This window comes from Podarcis tiliguerta (assembly GCF_965153285.1).
Source record: "Podarcis tiliguerta genome assembly, chromosome: 12".
Classification (NCBI taxonomy): domain Eukaryota; kingdom Metazoa; phylum Chordata; class Lepidosauria; order Squamata; family Lacertidae; genus Podarcis; species Podarcis tiliguerta.
The window spans coordinates 18,724,398-18,748,581 of NC_139545.1; the positions used below are offsets into that span (position 1 = coordinate 18,724,398).

The 24,184-nt window shown below is 45.6% G+C and overlaps 1 protein-coding gene across 6 annotated transcripts in view; it reads right to left on the reverse strand.

Moving 5' to 3' along the window:
* Nucleotides 1–23,489, reverse strand: part of LRRC3B (leucine rich repeat containing 3B) — a 68,100-nt gene extending 44,611 nt beyond the window's left edge. For 2 of the 6 annotated variants that reach the window (XM_083405187.1, XM_083405184.1), the window contains exon 1: nucleotides 23,330–23,489. The gene's annotated coding sequence lies outside the window, so the exon portion shown is untranslated. Of the gene's footprint in view, nucleotides 1–21,323; nucleotides 23,269–23,329 lie in introns of those variants that run through there. The other 4 variants (XM_083405188.1, XM_083405189.1, XM_083405185.1 and 1 more) reach the window with 4 other exon arrangements.
* Nucleotides 23,490–24,184: the final 695 nt, after the last annotated feature.

Here is a 24,184-nt window from a genome sequence, read left to right on the forward strand (position 1 = left end):
AGTAAAGGTGAAGGGACCCCTGACCATTAGGTCCAGTCATGGCCGACTCTGGGGTTGCAGCACTCATCTTGCTTTATTGGCTGAGGGAGCCGGTGTACAGCTTCTGGGTCATGTCACCAGCATGCTCTGGCGAACCAGAGCAGCCCACAGAAACGCCGTTTACCTTCCTGCCGGAGAGGTACCTATTTATCTACTTGCACTTTGAGGTGCTTTCGAACTGCTAGGTTGGCAGGAGCAGGGACTGAGCAACGGGAGCTCACCCCGTCGCGGGGATTCGAACCGCCGACCTTCTGATCGGCAAGTCCTAGGCTCTGTGGTTTAACCCACAGCGCCACCCACGTCCCATTCGTTATGCATAAAAGGCCCCAAATTGAACCTAATGTGCTTCTTCTGACCCTAAGCCAGGGCCAGCTCAATTGTATGCTCTTTCAGACCCTCTAAAAGAGCCGCAGATACAGATGGCGATGTTTGGGGCTGGGTCTGCATGCAGCAGTTTAACCTTTCGCCAGACCACTGTCAAGACACGGTCTTAGGTTTTCCCCCCATACAGGGCTAAAGCTCAAGGTCTGCTATTGCGTTTCAGTCCAACCTCTCCAACACTGGCTGTGTGAAACAAAATGGCCCTCTTGGTTGTTCCGCCTAGTGAAAATAGCAGTGGGCCTCTCCTCTTGCTGCCATGACGCTTGCTTTCCTGCCAGGGATGAACTGCCTGCTCTCCTCTGCTCACTGTGGAATCTGCCCCTTTTCATTTCATATCTCACGTTTTCATAAGGCTGCCAGTATCCTTGTGGTGCAACTGTCTACAGAGAGGAAGCGGAAGTGATGACAAAACCTTAAACAGAATGTTCAGAATCGACAAACGAATTGAAGTAATCTGAATCAGGAACCAGTTCCATCTACTAATATATATATATTTTTCCAAACAGTAAAGCATGCTTTCCCCATTCCCAACTACACGAAAAGCCTTTGCGCAGGTACAAATCCCCTGATCATGCTTCCAACTGCCTCAAGATTTGTAAAGAACTCTGAAGTGTTCAGAGCAGCTCACACACGTGTTATCTAGCTGTAAATCCTTGCGACAACTCTGTGAATATGGCAGTTTTTAAATACAGTGGTACCTCAAGTTAAGTACTTAATTCGTTCTGGAGGTCTGTTCTTAACCTGAAACTGTTCTTAACCTGAAGCACCACTTTAGCTAATGGGGCCTCCCGCTGCCGCCATGCCACCAGAGCACGATTTCTGTTCTCATCCTGAAGCAAAGTTCTTAACCTGAGGTAATATTTCTGGGTTAGTGGAGTCTGCAACCTGAAGCGTATGCAACCTGAAGTGTATGTAACCTGAGGTACCACTGTACTGTCTTCCTTTGCTCTTACCCACTGACAATTAAAAACTGAGAATAAAAACAATACAGATCTCAATTTCTATTCCCTGTTCCGCAGGTTTAATTAAGGGCTGGTAAAAAAAAGTAGTTCACTATATAAATGGATTCAGCTGGAGTGTGGGGGGGTGGGGAGGAAGAATGCACAAAGAAACAAATTTTTGGATGTCTTTCAAAAAATACAGGAGATAAAAAAGTATTCCTGCTGGTACCAGCAGTTTTGAGATGTTGCATCTTATTACACTTTGTTTCACTTCGCCACCTTCCTTCACAAAAGTCTTGTTTGTTTGAACAGGATCGCCATCCATGGAAACTGAAGAATGCCATTTTGACTCAAGAGAGCAGGAGACGTTTAATGCACGGCTGATCTCCTCATACGAAAGCAAAACTCCGAAAGGAAGTGGCGCAACGATACGAGACGTTTGAAATAAGCTACGGGTAATTTAGGCGAGAACGAAGCGCCCACAGTTTCCGACAGGACAAGACAACTCTATGCTTCACAGTTCTAAATGGCATTTGAAAATGCCAGTCAGCACAATCCTTTGAATAGCTGCTCAGAAGTTAAGTCTGGAATCCTAAGCACATTCTTTCACTCCTAGGGAATAAGACCTATTGAATCAAGGAACTTACTTATTGGGCTTATTGGGAAGGGGAAAGGAATGGTCCACAGAAGATGGATTTGGAAAGAGATATCATTCTCGCAGAAAGTGGGTTTTTCAGCTATTATATGCAATTTATTTCTGACTTTACACCAGCCTCAGGTCAGGAAAGGTTGCTTATACATGGTTTTCTACCCCAAGTCCATCCCTGCTTGCTGTAGAAGATTTGCTGAAATCTGTCCTGCTGAGATAAGGTGGGCTAGGTAATTTTTTTAAAAAAGTAAACAAAAAAAGTAAAAGTAAAAATAGCATGCATACCCTCCAGCTACAACATGAACCCAATTTTGACCTTCATTCTACATCAACTCCCCAAATCAAGCTGAAGCACACATAGATCCTGGGCTATATGGGAATTGGTTACCATAAATCCCAGATAGAGTTCTTTGTATCCAAATGGCTGGCTGCCTCCAGAGAACCTCTCTGCATTGGAGTAACCTTGCTGAACTTGTGGTTAATTAAAAACAGCTTTGCTGGCAAGATGCACAGTGAAACAGGACAAGGACAGGGAGAATTTGACCCCCGCTTAAATATGCAATAATATATCATGATCAATGAAAACCAACTATGTTTTTTTTATTAAAAAAATAGTACTCTCGATAACAGGGGGGGAAAGGATGCTCTATTCAAGGGTAAAGTTATATTTCAATCAGACAAGTTCCGAACCTTCTGAAGAAGCTGGTGGCTTATCTGCATAGAATTCAGAATAGAGAAACCTTTGGAAGCTCATACTTTATGTATTTTCATACCAGGAAGATCATGGCGTTTCTGCAGCAGTTTGTCATCTCATCTGCTATGACTTTGCCAAGCCCCATAATTGCACTTTAAAAAATGCATTAAGGTCATATGAGCTGCAGTACCAATGCCAACCTTGGATTTAAGCCCTGGCCTGGTAGCCATAGGCGACAAGGAATTCCATGCAGCCGAGTGAGCAAACCACCGGGGCAGAAATTGAGTGTTCTATTTTCTCTCAGTGGCCAACACAAAAACTAAGTAGGAAGCCAGAAGAGGAAAGCCCCTTCCCTTGTATCCATCACAGAAAGGCAGTGGATGAATGCAAATGAGATCTCTGCCTCTCCTCTGTCAGCCCCCAGCAGGCTAAAAACTTTTGTGGGCTTATTCACAAAGCAGAACTATGCAACTGTTGTACAGTGGTACCTCGGGTTAAGTACTTAATTCATTTCGGAGGTCCGTACTTAACCTGAAACTGTTCTTAACCTGAAGCACCACTTTAGCTAATGGGGCCTCCTGCTGCTGCCGCGCCGCCGGAACCCAATTTCTGTTCTTATCCTGAAGCAAAGTTCTTAACCTGAAGCACTATTTCTGGGTTAGCGGAGTCTGTAACCTGAAGCGTATGTAACCCGAGGTACCACTGTAGTTTGCTTTTACGGTAACCCAAATGGTACCAAACATTAACTGCCAAACATACAAAACTCACATTATTGGTAAACAAACAGAATGAAAATTACAAACAGCTATCACAACGTTACATACAAAAAGAGGAAATATTTCAGATATTCTCAACAGAAGCTTGACTGATATCAATCTGCAGGTTCAGAGCCCTGACTTAAACCCTAGCTAACTTTGCCTTCAATTAACACTGGTGCCAATGAACGGCTAAATCAATAGGCTATGAGGAAGGCTAACCACGATTTGCAGGAAGTCAACATTACAGTTGAATTAATCCAGGCATAGGCAAACTCGGCCCTCCAGATGTTTTGAGACTACAATTCCCATCATCCCTGACCACTGGCCCTGTTAGCTAGGGGTGATGGGAGTTGTAGTCCCAAGACATCTGGAGGGCCGAGTTTGCCTATGCCTGCATTAATGCAATTAAGCTGTGGGAGGACAGGCTCAATCAGACTCCAATAACTCGCAACATTAACGCAAATGTAGTACTTTGAACATCTACGGTTTTCCTGCGTGTGTGTTTTAATCAGCTCTTTCTCCCACTAAAGCTATGGCATGATTAGACTCGCTCAGATCCAACAGTCAAATACCACTGCAGTTTAAAAATCTTTATGAACTGATTAGCAACTGCCACAGGCCATAAACCCCAGTACAGGTCAATTCATAAACTGCCATATTCCTTTCATTTGCTTGGCCTGCAGAGTTTCAATACCAGATAGCATAGCAGACTCGGTCGGCAAATTCTGTCAAGGGCACTTAACGAAGGATTTTTCTTACACAGTTCTCGCTTCCCTTTGGATGGGCCAAGAAACAACCACATGTTAAAGATGTATTGTAAACAGTCTTTAAGGAAACATACATACAGTGGTACCTTGGTTCTCGAATGGCTTAGTTGTTGAACAAATCGTCTCCCAAACAAACCCGGAAGTGTTCCAGTTTGTGAACGTTTTTTTGGAAGCCGAACGTCCGAGACAGCTTCCATTTGAGTGCAGGAAACTCCTGCAGCCAACTGGAAGCTGTGCCTTGGTTTTCGAATGGTTTTGGGAGCTGAAAGGACTCCCGGGAACAGATTAAGTTCAAGGACCAAGGTACCACTGTAGATTAATTCCACTGGGTATACACGCAACAGGAATCTACAACTGGCAGCAACTTCCAAGACTTGTACATTCTGCTAATTAAATGTTTTTACTGTTTTCACCCAGATGGCACACACAAATGTCATGTGTGAAGCCGTCCTCATTCTTGAACACACACAAAAAAGGCAATTTATCCTACACTTATCTGCAATTACTTTGGAGATTCTGGATTTTCGTTTAGCGGCGAGCGAAAAGGAACGTGGGGGAGGAGGAAAAGGCTGGCTCATCAACAGAACAGAACCTTCAAGAAGCTAAAATTAGTGATCTTTCTAAAAAGCAATGAACTCTGGAAAAAAACCACACACATTTTGGATGGCAAAAAATAGAGTATCTTATAGAGCAAAAAATATGGTATCTTAATGTACACGACTTTGACAGTTTATAAATATTCTTATAGATATATAAATCTCCTATTAAAATATCTTTAGAATATCATAAGCAGTATGCTAATCAGAAATCTGCTGCCTGTCCTAAAAACTTTAAACAGACTAGACACTGGACATTCAAAAGCAGTGGCCCCATAGCATACATACTGCAGTCACCTATCAGAAATAACAGCCGTAGCTTTAAAAAAAATATTATGTCTTTATTATGTATTTTATGTATTATGTATTTTGTGTTCCCATTTTGTATTTTTACCGTATTTTTTGCTCTATAAGACTCACTTTTTCCCTCCTAAAAAGTAAGGGGAATGTGTGTGCGTCTTATGGAGCGAATGCAGGCTGCGCAGCTATCCCAGAAGCCAGAACAGCAAGAGGGATTGCTGCTTTCACTGCGCAGTGATCCCTCTTGCTGTTCTGGCTTCTGAGATTCAGAATATTTTTTTTCTTGTTTTCCTCCTCCAAAAACTAGGTGTGTTTTGTGGTCTGGTGCGTCTTATAGAACGAAAAATACAGTATGTTGTGAACTACCCACTGATCTTCACATGAAAGGCAGTTTATTGTTGTTATTGTTATTAAGTCAAAGTTAAACATTTTCCAGCCCCACTGATTTAGGGGAAAGTTTAAGTACATTTAAAAATGTAATTTTTGAAAATCAACAGGATTTAGAAGTGTTTGTTTTTAGTAGAATTGTGCCCATTACAATTATCTTTAAGAAGCTTTCTTCTCTGCTATTTTATTCTTTCTCCTCTTTCCTCACCTTTCTCGTGTGCTTTTACTACTTTACAGAACCATCAGAGCTTCCCCATTATCCTCATTTAAATGCCCCAGGGTAAACAGTCAAATATTGGTGCTCCTGTATCTTACTGAAAACCCCTCTGACTGGAGGTGGGGATTTTTTTTTTTCCAAGAGAGCATATACTAAGAAAAGATCCTTCAACAGCCCAATCCTACCCCTCTGTGGGACTTTTCTGCTGGATATGTTTGTGCCTAGAGACCAATTAGCAGCTAAGGCACAGCTGATGAGAATATAATGAGGAAATGGAAAGCGATAAACCGAGCTCTAGGGGGAGAAAGGGGTTTGACAGGGAACTGGAACTTAAGCTGGTGTAAAAGAAGTCTTCAGAAAACTCTTGATAGACTTGCAGACTGGCTCAAATTGAAAATTAACAAAGCAGTAGACTCTTGCAAGGGAGAATTTGTACACTGGCCAAATTCCATGTTTTTCATTATTGCCTCACATTCAAAAGTCTAAAACGACAGATTCACAGTTCAATAGGAACTGTAACAAAAGGTTTCTACAGTTCTAAAAGCTGAACTGTTCCAGTGTGCAATTCTAAATAAGAACAGATCAGGCCAGTGGTCTAGTCCGGCATCCTGTCTGGCCACATCACAGATTGCCACAAATAAGGGCCTACACAATTATTGGGAAGAATGGTTGAATAAATTATAAGAAAATGAAGGCCAACCTTTTCCCTCACAACATCAGCTCATCTTTGCCAAACAAAGCAACCATATTCAAAGGCCAGACAACCACTCCAGGTTGACATTTCAGCTAACGTACACCATACTGTACAATCTGCATGCAATTAAGCGTGGACAATTATTCGTTAATCGTGATTAATCTACTTTGTGGTGCTTTACAGCATGAGCTTTAGGTCTATGCCCTCCCCTCCCACAGCCATTTTAAACTCCACTCAGCTGCGGACTCAACAACTCGACCTCCACTTCCTCTTACTTTTACTATCTGTCAAATGGAGCTGCAAATTTTGGCCTTCCAATTCTTGTTACCAGAATTACAGAGATGATGTACGTGAAGCACATCGAGCACTGAAAATCCATACCCTTTAAAAACACCAAAAACAGTGTTCCCACATAATGTCTGCTGGAGAATCAATAACACCCAAGAATTTGATTTTGTTTTGTTTTAGCAGTAAGAGCAAGCTAATGCTTATTTAAAACACGAGACAATACAGTGTTAATATTCAGTGCCAAGAAATATATAATACAAATGCATTACTTTTGTCCCAGTATATGTATAAGTCAGACAGGATCCCCTCCTCCCCAAAACTAGTTTCCAAAAACGGAACGTGTAACACATGAGTAGGAAAAACTATTAAATCTCAATTAAAATCTGCGGAGCAATGGACAACATGGCCACAATAAGGAAATTTTGCCCATGGTATGACTATTTTCTACCTTCCCATTTTGACTCTCTGGCACCCTATCTGCATAACCTAGCAATTCCAAAATATAGACGCGCTTTTACTCTCGCAAGATTGAATGTATTGCCCTCGGCTGTACTTGAGGGACGATTCCAACAGATTCCACACGAAAAACACTTATGCTCCTGTGGAGATGGCAGTCCCGAATCGGTGGCGCATGCCCTTCTGGCTTGCACTCTTTATAAAGACTTGAGGAATGAGATTTTCACCCCTCTTTTATTGTCCATTCTGAGTCGCCCAACCACTGCCATGGTGTCCTGTCTCTTGGCAGATCAAGATGAGAAGGTGACAGCAAAGGTTGCAAGGTTTTTAGTTGGGGCAATTAGAATTAGATCCAGTGGCGTAGCGTGGGGGGTTCAGGGGGGGGCTGGCCGCACCAGGCGCAACATCTGGGGGGGGGGGGCGTGCTCGCACTCGCAGCTCTCTGCCCCAGCTGGCTCACTCACTCTCTCTCACTGCAGTGCTGGCTGTGCGAATCCGATCCGAGCCGCCGGGTCGCCGCCCACTGTGGAGGGGAGGGTGCCAGGCGTGCGGTGCGGAGAGAGAGCGAGGGACTATCTGGGGGAGGGACAGTGCAGTGGGGGGGGGGCGCAAATTACTTGCCTTGCCCCGGGTTAGGGGGCGCAAATTACTTGCCTTGCCCCGGGTGCTGACAACCCACGCTACGCCACTGATTAGATTCACTATGTGACTATTGATTCAAAACCCTAAAATGTATTTTATATAATTGACTTTTTATTTCTATTATTTGTATACCACATTGTTGTTTTATTGCTATGGCCGATGGCCGACGCAAATAAAGATCCATTCATTCATTCACAAGTAGGAAACATTGTTCAGACTGAGGGCCACATTTCCTTGTGGCAAACCTTGCAGGGACCGCATTCTGGTGATGGGAAGAACCAGTGTCAAAATTGGGGAAGAACAATGGGCACATTTATTCAGCAATATAGTGGAGGGGGGACAGGGGGACCATGGGCCTGGGTGCAAAATTCTGAGGGGGCACAACCAGGTGCCCCCATGCAGGCACTGACTTCCACAGGGATCCCCACCCCACCTAAGCGAAGGCAGCAGAGCAGCTCAGGCCCACGGTGAGCGGGCACAAGTGGGGGTAAGCAAGGGGCAACCCCAGCATGGCGCAGCCTGCTGCTCCTCTATGCAGACGTTGGGTGGATTCACCTGCCAAGGGCCGCATCGGCTGGTTGGGCTCCCTTGGCTCTGGTGGGGGGGTGGGGGGGTGGGGGTGCTCAGGTGGCGTTGGCAGCTTGCCTGCCCCGGATGCCAGCAACTGATGCTACACCACTGCATCTATTATCTATTAGACTGGCCTCGACCAGAGCCAGGGCCTTTTCTGCCGTGGCCCCGGCCTGGTGGAACGCTCTCTCACAAGAGACCAGGGCCCTGCAAGATTTGACATCCTTCCGCAGGGCCTGCAAGACGGAGCTCTTCTGCCAGGCCTTTGGTCAGGGGTCAGTCTGACTCATTTTCTCTTGGTATAAGAACAAGCATGAAGGAGGTTTCCCAGCCTGCTCACGGGTCCTTATAATACCAGTGGAAACAGTTGGTCCTGGCGAGTATTAACAGCTTTCAGTGTTAACCTGAGGATTGTCATTTGTTCAGTTTTAACTTTAATTTTAATTTATTTGAATTAATTTTGGGGTGCATTTTAATTGATTGGTTGCTTGTTTTTATGCATATTGTATTATTTATATGATGTTAGCTGCTCTGAGTCCAGCTCCAGCCGGGGAGGGCAGGGTACAAATAAAAAAATTATTATTATTATTATTATTATTATTATTATTATTATTATTATTATTATTATCTTTCTACAGTAGGATACATTCCCACCATGCTAAAAGTAGAGGCTTCTTTCTACAGATATAAATACACACTGCAAGCAAGAGGCATTATTAAGCTCAATGTTCCATTCCAGACAGGCAAGAGAAGTTCAAGTTGAGTGCAGAGCACAACTGAGGGGTGCTACCTGGAAAAGTGATGTGGCCTATGGAGAGGCCTGAGGGCCAGATAAAGCAGTTTGAAGGCCCACTTCTAGGCCTTGGGCCTGAGGCTCTCCACCTTATACAGGTATAAGAGCTCTCCTGATTCAAGCATGCACATAAGAAGGACTCCCCCCCCCCCCAACCAGAACTAGCCGGAACTCAGTTCTGGCACCTCTCAGGTGGATGCCATTGCCATTCTAAGAGAATGAGGGAGAAGTTCATTCTGAGTTCCTCATCAACCTGGATGAGGTTCTACTCTTTGTATACCTTCATTGTGAGTTCTGGCACCTCTTTTTCTGCGTATGAGCTGAAAACACCTATCAACGCATTTCCTCATTTTTAGATGCATACCTTTAACAACCATATGGTCCATCAAGCTGCCTGAGGGCCTCACTAATCCTCCTGCTTTGCTGCATACCTAGAACTACAAAAATGAGACAGCTGTCAAGGTGGCAGGCCACCATGCAAGGCTGGTGGGTTGGGCTCAATTTTCTTGCTGGAGAGCACTGTTGCAGTGTCATTTTGTGTGTCCTCGCCCAAGCACCTTACTCAAAAAGCTGCATTTTGCCCAGGAAGACAAATACTCATGAGGACCTAGCAAAGTAGGAGAAGGTGCATTTGAAAGTTTCCTGTCAAACCCCTCTACTGAAATTGGAGAGGCCATTGGGGTCTGGTTTTTACATTGGCTCCCAGTACGTTTCCGAGCACAATTCAAAGTGTTGGTGCTGACCTTTAAAGCCCTAAACGGCCTTGGTCCAGTATATCTGAAGGAATGTTTCCACCTCCATCGTTCTACCTGGACACTGAGGTCCAGCGCCGAGGGCCTTCTGGTGGTTTCCTCACTGCGAGAAGCCAAGTTACAGGGAACCAGGCAGAGGGCTTCCTCAGTAGTGGCACCCGCCCTGTGGAATGCCCTCCCACCAGATGTCAAAGAGAACAACTACTACCAGACTTTTAGAAGACATCTGAAGGCAGCCCTGTTTAGGGAAGCTTTTAATGTTTGATGCATTACTGTATTTTAATATTTTGCTGGAAGCCGCCCAGAGTGGCTGGGGAAGCCCAGCCAGATGGGTGGGGTATAAATAAATTATTATTATTATTATTATTATTATTATTATTATTATTATTATTATTATTATTGTCATGCGAGTCAGATGAAGTAATGCAGGTACTGGGCCTGTACTTGGAGGAAGTAATAGGCTGGATGAGGGGTAATAAACTGAGGCTGAATCCCAATGAGATAGATAGAGCTGCTCTAGATGGAGCTGAGTTCCTCTTGAAAGAGCAGGTGTATAGACTAGGAGTACTCCTTGATCCAGGCTTGTCACTCAGGTAGCTTCCGAAGTACAGAGTGCCATTGCACCAGCTGTGACTGACTCACCAGCTATGGCCATTTGTAGACTGAGATAACCTAGCCAGATTGACCCATGCTATGATAACCTCCCACTTGGCTTACTAAGATGCACCTTACACATTGAAAATGGTCTGGAAGCTACAGTTACTGGAGAACACACCTGCCAGAATGTTGACTGGAAGAGTTAGCAGGGATCATGACACTGATTCTGAAAGATACACAGTGGCTTCCTATTCATTTAAGATACTGAAAAACAAATTAGGATCCAGATATAGGAACGTATCTCCCTGTATCCGCCTTCCCAGGTCCTTTGCTTTGCCCTACCACAGTGGATATACACCAGGCGGTGTCACACTGTAGGGTTTACTCTGTGGTGGCATCCTGACTAAGGAATTTTCTCCCCATTCCATACCTAGAAACATGAGTGGAGTCAACACCTAGGTCTTCTCCCGTTGCCCAAATGCCCAATCTGTTTCACTGGCTTCTGCCACGATTCTGGGTGTTTGTATGGATGAACTTTAAATGTTGTGTTTTTAACCTGCATTTAACTTAAAATTGTTTAGAGAAGTTTTTAATGTTTGAAGTTTTATTCTGTTTTTAATGTTCTGTTGAAAGCCACCCAGAGTGGCTGGGGAAACCCAGCCAGATGGACAGGGTAGAAATAAAAAGTTGTTCTTGTTGTTCTTGCTGCTGTTGTTTCAATTATGTTGCAACCAATCCTAGGAGCACTTTGTGAAGCGTAAGCTAAAGAAGATACTTAAGAAACAAGCAAACATTAGCAGGAAACATCCTGAAATGCTTAATGACCAGCATTCCTCCAGTTCCTAATCTAGTAAAAGCCACACTTTATCACCTATTGATTAGCTATGAAGAGCCCTGAAATCTCTAGTATGTTTTGTAAAGGTAAAGGGACCCCTGACCATTAGGTCCAGTCACGGATGACTCTGGGGTTGCGGTGCTCATCTCGCTTTACTGGCCAAGGGAGCCGGCGTACAGCTTCCAGGTCATGTGGCCAGCATGACTAAGCCGCTTCTGGCGAACCAGAGCAGCGCACGGAAATGCCATTTACCTTCCCGCCAGAGTGGTACCTATTTATCTACAGTGGTACCTTGGGTTAACTACTTAATTCGTTCCGGAGGTCCGTTCTTAACCTGAAACTGTTCTTAACCTGAAGACCACTTTAGCTAATGGGGCCTCCTGCTGCCGCCATGCCGTCGGAGCCCAATTTCTGTTCTTATCCTGAAGCAAAGTTCTTAACCTGAAGCACTATTCCTGGGTTAGCAGAGTGTTTAACCTGAAGCGTATGTACCCTGAAGCATATGTAACCCGAGGTACCACTGTACTTGCACTTGGGCGTGCTTTTGAACTGCTAGATTGGCAGGAGCAGGGACTGAGCAACGGGAGCTCACCCCGTCGCGGGGATTCGAACCACCGACCTTCTGATCGGCAAGTCCTAGGCTCTGTGGTTTAACCCACAGCGCGACTAACTTAATTCCATCTAAAGCCTAGACCCTCCCTCTGTTAAGCAGGAGGAAGAAAATCGCCTCTAGAAATCAGCATGGCATGATTGCCCTACTCTATGGTGAGTCTTTGTCATCAAAGCTATAGTTGGGTCTCTCTCAGACCCCAAGATTCCCCTTAGATATTCCCAGAGAAACTCCACAAGGCAGCAGAAGTGACTTGATTTCAGAAGCAGTTTTATATTTCTTTGATGGGTGCCTGGCCTTTTATCTCCGAAACCTTGAAGTCCAGGTGTTCCCACAAAAGGATCTAGCTGGAATAAACTCAGCTTGGCTGAATCAGGAATCCTGGCTTTGGTTCTCTTTTTCTGCACTCCCATTCCAGCGGACACTGTCCAGGAAAGCCTTGCCGTAGCCAATGACAGTCTCCTCTTTTTTACTTTCTCTTTTGGAGCTTAGCCTAATGTGAATAGTTCCTGCACTGGACAGAGCATATGGAAGGAACGGTACAACCCTCATTTTCTCTTGATGGATTTTCAGTTTCTATGCAATACCCCCCCCCCAATCCAGTTTTCCCCTGTAGCCTCTGTGGCTAAATACAGCATCACTTTTGCTTCTTTTCTTTCCCCAAAACAGCCTCCACAGTCAACTGTCCACAATCAACTATCACACTGGAATTTTGCTATACTCTCCCAATAATCAATCAATCAATCAATCAATCATGTCATTTGTATGCCATATCAATAGCAAATTATTATAATCAGTGCTATTTTTCTAGAAAAATAGGTGCCAGAGCTCACCATGAACTTATCCCTTGTTCTCTTAGAATGGTACCTGAGAGGTGCCAGAGCTGAGCGCCTGTAAGCTCCAGCTGAAAAAAGGAGCCCTGATTATTATTATGATGCTGCTTTCCCAAAGTTAAAACCAAACTCAAGGCAGCTTACAACATATAAACAATTACATAATTACAAAGGTAGCAAAAGTAGTCATTAACAATAAACAAAATAGCAGAAGTACACAACCAAATCAAACCATTTCCACATAAAACATAAGATCCAAAACAAAAATACAAAAAGCAGCAGCAACAGCAACAAACCCACTCCCCAACAAAACCCCAGCCCAAGACTCTGTTCAGCAGTCTCTGCTTTTGTAGCTGGAGTCAGTCAAGGCTGCCTTCCCAAGCCTGATGGGAAAAGGCCTCTAAGGCAGGCAGCAGGTCTTCTAGGACTCACAGCAAAGTCCCTTGCCAAGAGTTCATTTCTAGAAAAGCTCTGATGCTATCTCAGTCGGTCCTTTACAAGGGAACTCCATTACCTTGACTAAACATTCCGAAGTTACCGTATTTTTTGCTCTATAAGACTCACTTTTCCCCTCCTAAAAAGTAAGGGGAAATGTGTGTGCGTCTTATGGAGCGAATGCAGGCTGCGCAGCTATCCCAGAAGCCAGAACAGCAAGAGGGATTGCTGCTTTCGGTACTTGCACTGCATGCCTGCCTATTTGGAAAATGCGTTAATATCTGGGCCAGCAATGCCTGATATAAGCAGCCTCTCTTCCAGCAGAACAGAGCCAGGGTTGCAGTGGAAAATAATTCCCCTAGAACATTTACACTAAATTCCACCCCGTTTTTTGGTTTTGTTTTCCATAAGGGCTTCATCCTTGAACACAGAGCCATAGTCCATATAGAGAGTGACACATGTCAAGGCAAGGGTAGTAACAGTTTGGTGGGTCCTTACATTTTACAAGCTTTCCACACGTGAAGTAAGCCTGAGACTAGAGCAGGGAGAGCAACATTTAAACCACATGGTCCCTCCTCCCTACCCACCAATTTTTGTGTACCTTGGTTTGAAACCCCAAGGCTTCCCCATTGCTGCAAAAGTCTCTGCCCTTTGCGGCTGTCCTCAATCAACATACATAAATTAAATAAAATGTGGCTGTGTTCTATGTCACTGTTAAAAATACACATGCTGCTTGCTGGGCAGGGTGACCACCAGCCAGCAGCAATATGACTTGATCCACAATAGCAGAACATGCCGTCATTCGGCCACAGCGTGACTGAAGGGTAAGCCATCTGTTAAGAAGCGCGGTGCAACAGGAATACATCTTGTAACATTCACATCGGCGTTTAAGAGCTTCCTTTTTCAGTGTTGGGGCGCAAGTCTGCCTAGAAGCCACCGCCTTTAACCCAGAAGCTTTGTGTTTGAATTACAAGTGCATAAAAACTGATAAGTTCTGTAGGAAACAGAGGTGCTTGCTCCACAAGCTCCAGAGCTGAGCCTGTGCACTAAAGGGAAAAACCAAGGCACAAAAGCAGGCGGAATTCTCCTTTTTCTTGGCGAGGGACTCCAGAAGGTCAGAAACGCTTTGAGGCTTTCTTGTTACCCTGTTGTCTGGAATTTATCCTTCAATAAAAAGAAGAATGAATGTGCAAACTAAGGTCTCCAAAGCAGTGCACCACAGAGCAGTTAAAAACAAAAAAGTAATATCTCATAAGGTTGTGCTTTCAATTTCTAATAAATCCAATATTGGGGGAAACAGGTCTCTTGGCTCTGTCTTGGCATATCTACCAATGTGACACAGATTCTCCCGTCTTTCATTTGCTAGTGCTGCGGCTTCAAATACTCCAGCCACTACTCTGAAATCCTCAAATATCACCCTGCTGTTGCCAGAATATTGCTCGTGGCTGTTCCTTTTTTTACTTGATTTTAGCAGAAACCTACCTGGGGCCCAATCTAAGGAAGGATAATTAAGCAAAACAATTGACTGCAAGCACAGGATCCCAAGGGAAAGCTACTTAACTATGATGACTAGTCCTCCGATTGCTACTGTGACTTCTTAGCCACAATACATAAAGGCCATATTTCCCCCCTTTTCTTCTTACCTAGCCAAGCATTTACTTAATCCTCCTTTTGCCCATCTTTCATACATCCCCCCCTTTACCCTTTTCAAATAATCTCTATCCTGAAAGCAGAACGAGTATTGGTAGATGTCATTTCGCCCACTACTCCCTTGGTAGGGAGACTCAGTGGTTTGGAGTTCTCAGGGGCAGGCCTTGGTAATACAGTGTCCTGTGCAAGGCCAAAATTTGATACACACACCCCATAGCCCTTGGGGTGCCTCCACAAAGTCACTTTGGGAAGGAGGCGTGGGGCTCTGGCAGCATCCTAGAGCCCTCCTTCCTCCTTCCTAAAGCTGGGAAAGCTTTGAGATGGAGGCAGGAGGACTCTAGGACCCTGCCAGAGCCCTCATGCCTCCTTCTGCTTACTAGGCTACCGGTAGGATGTGGGGGAACTGGTCGTGCTCCCCTAAATCTGCCTCTGGAGTTGTGATCACTCTGTGCGGGGAGGGGAAGGAATGTAGCACAGCAGGAGAGCATCTGCTTTGCATGCACAAGGTCTCAACTTTCACCCCCAGCATCTCCAGGGAGCCTGGGAAAGATTCCACACTGGAATTGTAGAAAGTAAAGCTAAAGGAAACCCTGACCATTAGGTCCAGTCGTGGCTGACTCTGGGGTTGCGGCGCTCATCTCGCTTTATTGGCCGACGGAGCAGGCGTACAGCTTCTGGGTCATGTGGCCAGCATGACTAAGCCGCTTCTGGCGAACCAGAGCAGGGCATGGAAACACCACTTACCTTCCCGCTGGAGCGGTACCTATTTATCTACTTGCACTTTGACGTGCTTTCAAACTGCTAGATTGGCAGGAGCTGGGACCAAGCAACGAGAGCTCACCCCGTCGCGGGGATTCAAACCGCCAACCTTCTGATCAGCAAGTCCTAGGCTCTGTGGTTTAACGCACAGTGCCACCCGCGTCCCAGAATTGTAGAAAGCCACTGCCAAACAGTGTAGACCACTGGTTTTCAACTGGTGGGTTGGGACCCACTAACTGAGTTGCAACGGAAGCGCTGCCACCATGCAAATATTAAGAAATGGGACCCCAAAGGCATGCTTGGATTAAAGGCGGGTCTGAAAAGGCTGAAGATACCTGGTGTCCATTTACTGAGCAAAATGGACCAATGAGTGACTAAGCATAAGGCACTTTCATATTTTCTATGAATGAGACATGCCTTCACAATCGTACTCATGACACAGAGCCATCATAATGTGAAGAATGGAAATGTTATCCTTCTGGAGAGGTAGAAGCCAAAAATATGAGGTCCCACCCTATCATTCCAACGCTGTCCCTGTTCAACCAAATACAGACGCCTGGGGTGCAGCTCAGCCCATAGAATTGCACTGGCCAGAATTAGAAACAACCATTGTATGCTCTGAACATTGGCATTTCCCCCCCTTAGTCGTTGATGATAACAAGCTTTTGGCTTGACAACTCTCTAAATCAAGACCTGGAATCAAATACTGTATCAGGAAATGTGATCAGGAAAAAAGATGCTTTTCACATCGGTTAATGCTCCCAAATAACTGAAAGCTTAAATTCAAACAGGATGCAGCTTAAATTATATTTCAGTAAGGACTGGATGAACAAAGAATTTCCCTGAACAAAAGCAGGTCCAAGTTGTGTTTGTCAAGAGCTGTACTGAGAGCCAGTGTGGTGTAGTGGTTAAGAGCGATAGTCTCGTAATCTGGGGAACTGGGTTCGCATCTCTGCTCCTCCACATGCAGCTGCTGGGTGACCTTGGGCCAGTCACACTTCTCTGAAGTCTCTCAGCCCCACTCACCTCACAGAGTGTTTGTTGTGGGGGAGGAAGGGAAAGGAGAATGTTAGCCGCTTTGAGACTTCTTAAAGGGAGTGAAAGGCGGGGTATCAAATCCAAACTCTTCTTCTTCTTCTTCTACTTGTCCAAGGTTTGCAGCAGTATTTTAACATCAATTTTTATTTGTAGGTAAACACACACACACACTCATATATGTAGTCACAAATGACTGACCCTCAGAAGTATTTTAATTTATTCTCTCTGTGTATTTTCTCTGAATACGGGGGTGGGGGAGGGCAATTCAAAGTTTGTACACGATTTGCCGCGTGCAGGGGTCTTCCCTGCCAAACAGATGGTGCTGTCAGCTCTGACAGAACTTTTCACCGGTGGGATAATGGGAGAGAGGATGACTGGAAATCAGTGGCTTCGTCCCAAAACAGGTGGCTACAGTGCTGGGGAGGGTGAACCAAGATTTCTATCTTGTTGCTATTTTAACTAAATGTGAAGAATGGCATAATTGAAAAGTCCGGATCCACTGAAAGCCACAAGCATCCGCAAAACGGTTCCCAATGATTCAGCAAAACTGCACCACCAGGAGCAATAGGTTGCGCCCAGACAAAAGGCTAAAATTCTATACCCGGGCAATCCTGTCCCACTTACCTGGAAGTAATTCCCATGTAAGATAATTATTTGAGCATTGGTGTCAGTGGGAACTAAGTGCAGCTAACTTAGGGATCCAACCCAATGTATTTTTCAAGCAGAACATGTTTCAGTTAATGTTGCATCATTGTGAACATGCAAAGCTTAAATCACTGAGTGATATGGAACTCTGTAACAAGGGCCTCATTGGTAAGTGGTTGCCTGAGGAGAGAACTGTTTTCATTAGGAGGAAGCGCATTTATCTACAACAGAAATAAATGTCTATGAGGCCCTACCTCTTGCTGACACACTCTGTACAGAGCCAAATTATAATGCCCATGAAGCAACAGCTGTCTGCTCCGAAATAAATATGATCAGACTTGAACTACTGTTTGCTGTTTTCATTCCTCCATTGAGACAGCTCCAACCAGACATTCTAAATCCATCACAGAGTGGGGAGGAGATTGCTAGCTCAATCCCTCAACCAACTTCGCCATCATCCTTCCTGACTCAGAGGCAAATGTCTGCAGACCAAAATGCCTGGTCTTGTGTAGGTTCTCCACAAGATTTAGAACCATGAAGGATCAATCAGATGAATGCTTTAAACTGGTCCCCAGAACACCCAATTAGGTGAACACAAACATATTTCCTCATCAGATTAAAGCAAATGACTTCTTGCCTTACCAAAGCTTTCAAAATGCATTTGCTAAATAAATTCCAGTGCTTTAGAAATTGTCTTGTATGGTTTTTAAATCACTTGCTAGAAATTCTAGAAACTTCATTGAATTCAGCTGATATTCTGTAGGGCCTCTACCATTTAAAAAATTCACACGACCAATTCCCCATTTTCTTTTTATGGAGTAAACTCCAAGCCCAGTGAAATATGCGGAAATATTCTTATTGTTCTGGTCTCTAGAATCAAGGAAATCAGACAAAGGGATACACAAATATTTCAAAAGTGGCATTTAACAACTCTATAGTGTTATTCTTCCCCTTTCCCCATACTGCAGTTTGACAACAACAACAAAACCTCACCAAGGGTCTAATCCTGACAAAGCTAAACACTTTAACTTCCCATATGATTTAAGTATATGTTTGACTCTCCCACTGAAATCAATGGGACTGAAAAATACTTCACTTGGTTGGATCATGCCTTCATTTTTTCAAACACTAGCCTTGTTTACAAATAATCTTGAGCTATAAACTATGGTTTATAGCATGAATGAGCTCCAAATAACCCACAAATGATAGCCAAGGTTTGTTCTTGTTTGGGGAAAACAAACTATGAGCCCAGGGTTTACATGCCATGCTAAGTAAACCATGGCTTAGTTCCCTCCAGTGCAGCAGCAACATAGGAGTAGCAAAGTGGCTGTAATTGTCCAAGTGTGTACAAGCATGCTTGCTCGTTCACACTAGGCCAAAGTTTGACTTAGTGTTATGTGCAAACTGAGCCAGTATCTTTTTGATATGCATGGCAAGTTGCTATATCCTTCATTTTTTGGTCAAGTAACTAAACTCATCAAGGCCAAGGAAATTTCCCCATAAATAAGGCAAAGCAGACTTATGTGATTGCAAAAGTAGGCAAACTACATTAAATATGAATTAGCATGCTACCCTTTTTTAGTGTCAAATGGAAATGTGATCATCTTTAATTTTTCAGTAGTTTCCAATATTTTGTCTTCAGATGAGGAAGGACTGAAATTTTCACTTGGCTTCTGTTCACCTTCAAATCGCCGATGGCATGCTAATAAAGCTTCTGAGCTTCTTGAGGGTATTGGCTTAGGACTGTTAACCTGGGATCCTTAGTTGCTGATTGAGCTAATCAGCAATACACCTCACTAATAATTTCAGGTTATTAATGCACCAACATGGGGCTTGCACAGAGCAAAACACTCCACCAGAGTTTGCACAGAACAAATAACGATTCTGTTGTTGTTCATACAATTGCTTATCCTGGGTTAAAAGAGCAGGAAGTCAACAGTTCCTGACTATGTGATTTCACAACTCACTTTATCTTCCAGTTCATCCCTTGAGTGCGTAAACAAACCAAGAGCTAAAGTGAATTAATGGCTTGTGATCCCAGGATAAATGATCACATAAACAAGCCCTCCATTACAGATGGCCTTGCTTTCCAAAGCTGTTTCAGATGCTTCCCATTTGAGCGACTTGCAGTGCAATCTATAATCATTATACTAATATTTATTAATTTATTTATACCCCAAACGTTTGCTTGACAGATCTACTCAGAAGCACATCTTATTGAGTTCAATAGGCTTTGCTCTCAGGTAAGCAGTTACAGCTTTAGCTTGGTTCAATATACAATGACAAGCACAAAAGATACAAACTGGCCCAAGACACCTGACACTTTTGAGCCAACTCCCTGTTTAAAGCACTACAAACTCCAAACCCATCTTTATTTTACTCCATCTTAAATCACAGTTCATCATCTGAATATAGACTTATTTCTTGCAGTTAAGGTTAGATTTGAGGCCTTTTTTTAAAGCACTATGAAGAGAAACTCTTGACCAATCCCATCTTCGTCTGAATATATCCTTACTTCATTTGAATCAAAGCTCATCAGAAATGCTTATTTCATTTATTGCAATTAAATCTTTATTTCCATTGCCTTCTCCTTCTGGCACAACATGTGACTTACTAGTAATCATCTTTCTCAACATCAAAAAGCTACAATTATGATTTCTGCAGTCTCACTCGGAAAATAGATCACTCAAGGCCCAAACAGCACAAAATGTTAAATGTCTCCCAAGAGGTAGAAGTTCTTAGCAACTTAAAGGCAATGGAAATTTATGCTGTAGCTGGTGTGTTTTTTTCTGCTGGAAGACAAACAGAATATTACTCATTGTTTTCAGAGGTCAGAAGGACCAAGTCCAACTTTAATTCTGAGTGTAAGCCCATAGCCTCTTGAGGTCAGTGGCAAAGCTCCCGTTCACATTTAGGAACCTGGATTTCACCCTTTACAATATATCATTACTCTTTTAAGAGAAGATCTTGGATTCTGTAAGCAAAACAAAACCCAGCAAACTTATTTGAACACATATTTCGCTATCAAATATTATTTGAAGCAATAGGGAATGCAGAACTGGTCCAATTATTCTTCCAATTATTCTGGCTGTACTAAACTGGACCTAATACAGAAATATCAGAAACTGATATTGTACTGGTCGTGGCTGAAGTAGGAGAGAGTCAGTTTATAAAACAGGTTATATATTCTGGTCTTTGTCAACAAACCACACACTTATTCACATCTGTAATTTACAGTCCAGTAATGGAAGTCAAACGCAAAAGTTAAGCATGCAAACCATCCTGTATCCCATCACAACACATTTCCAAGATTCGAGTTCTCAACAGGCCACAACATGCACCACACAAGACATGGAAATATTACAATATCACCAGAATCTGTTCTGCCTCAAGTTTTCGGTTTAACGTTTTCCTTTTGTGGGATCAATATACTTTTGTTTGTATTCTAAAACAGGCTCCCACTACCTCTTGTGTGGCATTTTAGATTTTATTTTACATTGCCCTATTTCTTAGGTAGTTTGCCAGTTTGCTCACCTCTCCCAAGTTAGCAAAACACTGGACCAAAGCACACATTTCATTTGGCACAGCTTAGCTGTGTGCCAATATAATCAATACACCAAGGGTGGGGAGTTTGAGACACATACATAGCAATGCATTACACACAGACAGAGCCAGTTCCTACTTGCTGAGAACCTCTACTATGCACAGCCATAGAATTTCTCTCCCTAGTGCCACATTTTAAGGTCAAGACCACAGTGTCCCAGCCAGGGCATGCCACTATATCACCCCTTTCTGATCTTTGGGATACGAACTCCCCACCCTTCCTCCTCTACTACAGGCGTCACCAACCAAGGGAAGAAGGGGTTAGCAGGGGAACTGAACAAATTTTAAGAAAAAGGGGGGACACACACCACACCTTACCCCCCCTCCCCGCGTATGAAAGTGAAGTTGGCAGAGGGTGGGGGGACCCGAGGGACGGGGGATTCGAGCGCCTTACCGAGTGCAGCGGGGTGACTCAGGCGGCGTGGAAGGCGAGGCGCAGGCGGGCATGGAGAGCTGCAGCGTGCCGAGCCTTTTGCGCCTCACCTGGGAGTCGCTGCTGCTGCTGCTGCTACCGCAGCCCGGATCACAGCCCTGGCTGCCATTTGTTGCGCGCCTTCCCGGGGACGACGCAAGCGAGGCATTGGAGGGAGAGAGAGAGATAGAGAGCCTTTCCTCCCCACGATCCCGGAGGAGAGTCCGCTCCGTAGCAACCGATCCGGATTAAAAGGGTTTCCCCGCTTGGTTTTGGGTCTCCCCCACCACCAGCAGCCTTTTTTTTTCAGTGTGGCCAAATCCCAAGGCAACGCCAAGCGCTCCCCGCCGGCTGCTCGCTCGCTCTTCGCCTCATGGTGCGCGGCGCTGGCCAGCCGGAGGGCACGTCCCGATCGCCCGATCGCTTTCCCCGATCGCCCCCCGAATGCTGATCAGCGGCGGCGGCGGCGGCCCCAGCAGCTCGGCGGCGTCCTGCAAACCCGGGCGTGGCAAACCAAGCAGAGCAGCGCCTTGCGAGAGACAGGAGCACATGCACGACTTCGATTCGCTCTGCGGAGCCGTGGGGAGGTTGCGGGAAAGGGGTGGGATCGAGTGGACTCGATCGCCTCGTGCTCTACAGGTGCTGCCGCCTAGGAGATCGAGGGGGGGCTCCTACACTGGGCAGCCAGCCCCCCTCCCCAGCCATGGGGGGCTTCTTGCCCTTGGCAGGGAGGGCGCTTTGGAGACGCGATCGGGGCGATGACTTGCTTTGGGCGGGCCAGATCCCCCCCCCCTCCCCCAGCTCCACGGCCGCGAGAGTTTCTTGGGACGTGCAGGCGGAGAGTCACGGACTCCGGGTGTCTGGCGCGATCCCCGCCCTCGCCTTGCTCCTGGGAGCCTGGGCGCGAAAGAGGCGAGGCCGTTGTGCCGCTTCCTGAATGGGCACCTGATCTCACCAGGTCCCTCTACCTCTCCTCCTCCTCCAGCCCGGGAAAGGGTTCTCGATCTCGGGCAGCGATCTCTTCTCTTCCACCCGGGCATGTCAATCCATGACCCGCCCGCCGATCGGCCGCGCTCTCTTCTCCGAGATCACGTCCTCTGCTGCCATGTACTCCGCGGTTACTCCTGATTTACTCAATCTGGGCAGCTCCGTTTTCATTCCAGGCACCCCGGGGGAGGCGAGGGGTGAGTGGGTGGGAGGAAGGATCTCCTCGGAAGTAAAGAGACTTGCTGCTGGGGTTGGGCGTCCGACCCTCTTCCTTCTGCACCTGCTAAGGCCAACCTCCCGTCCCCCCAAAAAAACTCCTGCTCCTGTTGCACTTGCAGCCTTGTCATTCAGGAACACCCCTCCACCCCACCCCACGGTCCCCTCTGGGTGTAGATCCCCGTGGAAAACACTACGTGCTGCCCACCGAACTATAGAATCGGTACCAGCCAGAAAAATGTAGATTTAGCAGCCTCATTTCCCAATGAGGCAGCTTTATCGAGGCTCAGTTCCATTCCGGTTTAAAAACGGGAGTTGTTGGGGTGGGTGGGGGGAGGGGAGGAAAGCGAGAAGGAAATGGGGTTTTGATGTGTGGGGGGGGGGGTGGATTTGACGCCGGATGGGAGAATTCGGTTCCGTGGCGGTGGCGCCTCGTGCGCAATCCTTTGGGCACCGGATTAAATCCGCGCGCACCATGCCCAAGCGCACTGCGCCCGAAGCTTCCCTCCGCGTTTTTCCATTTTTATCAACTTTAAAAGGCGTGTTGTTACGGTGCTGGGGGGGGGGGGGCGGAGAGGGGACGACGCCTAGGCAACGACGCCGTTGAATCCTTGCCTGCCACGAATTCCGATCCGCTTGTCTATATAATGCATTCAGAGGCGTCAGGCTCCCCCCAACCCCGACCGACCCCCCCAGCCCTTCCCTGGGAATCAATGGTCGCCATGGGGCGGCGGAGAGAGCGCGCCAATCCCGGGCAGGAAATGCAACAGGCGGCGGCGGCTTACCTTCCTTTGCCCAAATCTTGCGCCTGCCCGCCTGACCATATAAGCAGAAGAGAAGGAGTGGGCGCTTTTTTTCCAAAGGGAAGAAATGGCTACTCGTGGACGGATCCCGTTCGCTTCTGCCTGCCGAAAGAAGCAGCTCCGAGGCTCTCGTGGGGCCAAAGGAGACTCTGCCTTCCAGTGGCTGAAAACCAAAAACCCGCCACGAGGGAGGGCTAGAGGAAGGGCTTAAGCGGGGTATAAGGCCCGGCTCGGGGTCAGCATTTCTAGGACAAATAGGGTCTAAATTCTCCCTCTTCGCTTCTGCATAGCATTATTACCTCAGGCGTATGTAATTAATTAATTAATTTTTTTATTTCTACTTTTCAGATACAGCGGTACCTTGGTTCCCAAACTTAATCCGTTCCAGAAGTCCGTTCCAAAACCAAAGCGTTCCAAAACCAAGGCATGCTTTCCCATAGAAAGTAATGCAAAACAAATTAATCCGTTCCAGGCTTTAAAAAACAACAACCCCTAAAACAGCAATTTAACATGAATTTTACTATCTAACGAGACCATTGATCCATAAAATGAAAGCAGTGATCAATGTACTGTACTATAAAATAAATAAGAATATTGTAAAGGTAAAGGTACCCCTGCCCGTACGGGCCAGTCTTGCCAGACTCTAGGGTTGTGCGCTCATCTCACTCTATAGGCCGGGAGCCAGCGCTGTCCGCAGACACTTCCGGGTCACGTGGCCAGCGTGACAAGCTGCATCTGGCGAGCCAGCACAGCACACGGAACGCCGTTTACCTTCCCGCTGGTAAGCGGTCCCTATTTATCTACCTGCACCCGGAGGTGATTTCGAACTGCTAGGTT